This window comes from Elephantulus edwardii, unplaced genomic scaffold (genome assembly GCF_000299155.1).
Source record: "Elephantulus edwardii isolate Elephantulus edwardi_28Jun2011 unplaced genomic scaffold, EleEdw1.0 scaffold00086, whole genome shotgun sequence".
NCBI lineage: Eukaryota > Metazoa > Chordata > Mammalia > Macroscelidea > Macroscelididae > Elephantulus > Elephantulus edwardii.
In genome coordinates, this window is record NW_006399836.1 from 6,341,812 (window position 1) to 6,345,987 (window position 4,176).

Genomic DNA, 4,176 nt, shown 5'->3' on the forward strand with positions numbered 1-4,176 from the left:
GGATAATCTGCTCTGCATACAGGTTGAAAAGGTATGGAGACAGGACACATCCCTGGCATACACCCTTCCCACATTTGAACCATGCAGTGTTTCCTTGCTCTGTTCTGACGACTGCCTCTTGGTCCAAGTATAGGTTGAGGCCAGGCAACACAGAGGCCACTCCGGCAATAGCTGAGATTTGACGGTACATACAGAAAAAGAATTTAAAAAAAAATAGGGGGAAAAAAGAAACAGGATCTAAACTTGAAGGATAGGATGTTCCTGATCCTAAAAAAGACCCTTCAGTCCTAGAGGTTTGTTGGGGGTTTTTGTTTGTTAGGTTAAAATTACTTATTCTGCCAACAGTAAAGGAAGGGGCTGTTACATTTCATACATGAAGAAATATGACAAAAAATTATTTGTTTGACAAATCTATGAAAAGAAACCGAATAACCTAAAGTATGTGAATGAACCTCTAATCTGGACTCTTTTTGTTTCTGTAAAGATTATTTTTGACATTCAGCAATTTAATATTTTGAGGTTTACTATTTATTGAATTGAGTGTCTTCTACATTTTAGATGTATGTAATAAATGCTTTAAATTATTTTAGTATGACAGGCCCAGACCAAGGTCAAGGCAGAGAATGGAGGAGTCAAAGAATATCAACACATCAAAAAAGGGAGTGAAAGGCCTTGTGGTTATAAAGCAGGACTAACATCGGAGTTGAGGGGAAACTAAAAAAAAGAGGAGATAAATAATGTATACTGCATTGAAAAAGATGAGGGAGAGAATTGGTTGAAAGGAATATATGATTAGATATTATTTTCATGACAAGAGTCCAGAATGAGAGCTACATAGTGGAGTGGACTGGGGGATGGGATTGTAAAATAACGAAAAAATTTATTTTACTTTTCAAAGAGAAAAACCAAGAGGGGTGGACAGGGAGGAAAATGTGGAACAATGAATGAATGGAAATCCAAAGTCTCTATAATCTTTCATTAAAATTTCAATTTAATAAAAGTCAGTTGTTGTTTTATTTTGGAGGAACATTCTTCTAAGTGGTACGGCACTCATCTGTCAGCTTGCTGTACTGAGATAACCTGGGTTGCTGTGATGCTGAACCTTGTGCGATTGGTGTGTCAAATGCCATAACAGTTACCCATGGTGGACAGTGTTTGGTGGAGCTCCCAGTTTAAGACAGGTTTGGAAGCAGGAGTGGTATTCATATCCCAAACAACATGCCTCTGGAAACTATAAACTTTGAGGAACACTGATAGTTCTAGAAAAGGCTTTAGGTCTTTTGTTCATAGGGTCCTGTAGGAAGCCATCCTGAGCTCTCTTGGCTCTGGCAGGAGCAACACTATTTTGCCCGTGCACTTCATTTCACATACCCACTGCAGACACGGAGAGGCCAAGCTCAGCATAAGACAGCCCCGCCCATCCCTGGGTCACTGACTCTGGGCGTGCCCCTCCTACCTGCTGTAAACTGATATTTTGGGGCTGGGCTTCTGTAGTTTCCCTATAAATATCTGTGGAATTATTGAATAAACTGGGCTTGATCAGGAAATCTTTGTCTAGCCCCCATCTCTCGTGTCCCTGTTCCTCTTTTAATCCACACAGGTCCCACTCTAGAACACGTGTGAACCCGCAGGTTGGTTTCAGCTGGCCGTTTCAGGGTCCCTATGAGTCATGCTCGACTTAACGGCATTCAACAACCATAGTCATAGTTAGTAACTTAGCTTTTCACTTTTTTAACTAGTCTTTTGAAGAATAGAAGTTTTTCATTTTTAGTAGGTTCCGTCTTATTTTGTCTCAACAGCCAGTGCTTTTGTTGTTAGATCAGATAATCTCTTGTTGAAAGCTAGTCTTACCAGTGCTGTCCCTGCGTGTCCTAAGAATGTTATCGTTTTAGTTCGCACATTTGTTGTTGTTGTTATGTGCATTCAAGTTGACTATGACTCACAGTGATCCTATGAACAAAGAGCTGAACCCTGCCCTATCCTGTGCCATCCTCATAATTTCTAGTGAACTTAAGCCCATTATTACGGTCACTGTGTCAATCCATCTGGTTGAAGGTCATCCTCTCTCACTGACGCTCCACCTTTCCAAGCATAATGTCCTTTTCCAAGGACTGGCCCATCTCAACAACATGCCTAGTGTATGTGAGGCAAAGCTGCATCATCCTTGCCTCCAAGAAGCACCCGCTTTCGCTTTCTCCAAGATTTATCTGCTTGCTCTTTTGGGGAAATGTGGAATGTTCAGTACTCTTCTCCAACACCACAACTCAAAAGCATCAATTCTTCTTCTGACATCCTCTGTCATTGCCCAACTTTGAGATGCATAACAAGTAACTAAACAATCCATGGGTTAGGTCGGAGGCACCTCAGTCTTTTAGATGACCCTTAATCTATTTTGAATGTGGCTTTGTGTATGATGTGAGGCAAGGATCCTATTAAATTTTTATTTATGTGGAAATATAATTTTTTCCACCAACATTTATTAAAATGGTTCTTATTTCCTAATCCAATATATTTAATACTCTTTTCAAAATCAGTTGATCATAAATGTGTTTATTTCTGGATTCTCAAGTCTGTCACATCAGTCTATGTAATTATTGTTTTATTAGCACCAGATTGTTTTGGGGGTGGAAGGGAAGCCCTGCTGGTGTAGTCCATAGAGTGTTGAGCTTCTAACCCAAAGGCCACATCTCTGAGGCTTCTCAGAACTCTGAGGGATGGGCAATATCCTGTGTGGTGTACAGCTTCTGAAAACCCGCTGTAGGGTCAACTATGTTGAGTTGAGTTGAATTGAGGCTGTTTTGGTTACTGTAGTTGTATTTTTCTTTTATGCCCCCCTACTTAAAAACTAAATTCTTAAGGAGCTCTGGTGGCCTAGTGGCAAGAAGTTGCTCTGCAATGCCAGAGGTGTGCGGTTCAAATCCACCAGATGCTCTGCTGGAGAAGGAAGAATAATCTCCTCCTGTACCAGTCAGATCCAATTTGACAGTACACACACAAAAAAAATTTAGTAACATTGCTGTTTTAATAACTATAAAACATTCTCCTTTCCCACAGATAAAGTTTAAACTTTAATGCTGTTATTCCAAATAAGAAAACTATTACAAACATGTCTTTGGAAGATTTGTGATAAAAGCTGTACTCGTGGCAGATAGGTTTACACACTGTTGTTGCTGTTGTTATTGTTGATGTTAGGTGCCACTGAGTTGACTAAGACTCATAGTGACCCTATGAACACTAGATCTGGACTTTGCCCTAGCCTATGCCATGTTCACCATCTCTGAGGTATTTACATGGTTAAGACATTTTTAAATTAGGAAGTTGTAAATCTTCCTGCTTTGTTCTTCTCTTTCAGTATTGTTTATCTGTTCTTGCCTTTCTATAGAAATTTGAAGACTGATTTTTCTATTTCTAAGAAGAAGGCTGAAGAAGATCAAAGACTATATAACTTTAAATTGGATCACCCCTTAACATACAAAAATCCTACAACTGGACCCGTGAATAACATCATGACAAACAGAAAATATTGAAGTTGTCAAGGATCTTATTTTACTTGGATCCACAGCTAATATCCATTGAAGAAACAGATAAGAAAGCAAAGGAGGAAAACCAACTTGCTCTGTAAACTTTCACTCTCACCCAACTTGCTGACATCAAGTTGGAACCTATTTCCTAGCTGACTCCCTGTTGGATTTCCAGGGCAGGGAATCCCATGGGAGGTGATGGCCCATCTTTCTCCTGAGACACTGGAATCTCTGGCTGATTCCAAGCCGCAGAGTTTGGGTTAAGACTTTGAGTTAGCAGTTAAACTCCCTACTCAATTAAACAAACAAACAAAAATTGACCAAGGGAAAAAAATAAAACAATGTATGTTACTGGATAAATGTGCCACAAAGGACCTAGTTAAGGTGCTAAAAACCAAGCATATCACTTCATGGACCAGGGAGCATGTATAATCATATACATGTGAAAGTTAGACAATGAATAAAGAAGACCAGGAAAGGATTAATGCCTTTGAATCGTGGTGTTGGCAAAGAATATTGAATGTACTATCAACTGCTGAAAGAATGGAAACTCTGTTGGCATAGTCTGTAGCATATTGTTTAGCTAATCCAAAGACCACATATCTCCAACAGTTCAAATCCACCAGCAGCTATGAAGAAAGAAGGACAGTCTTCT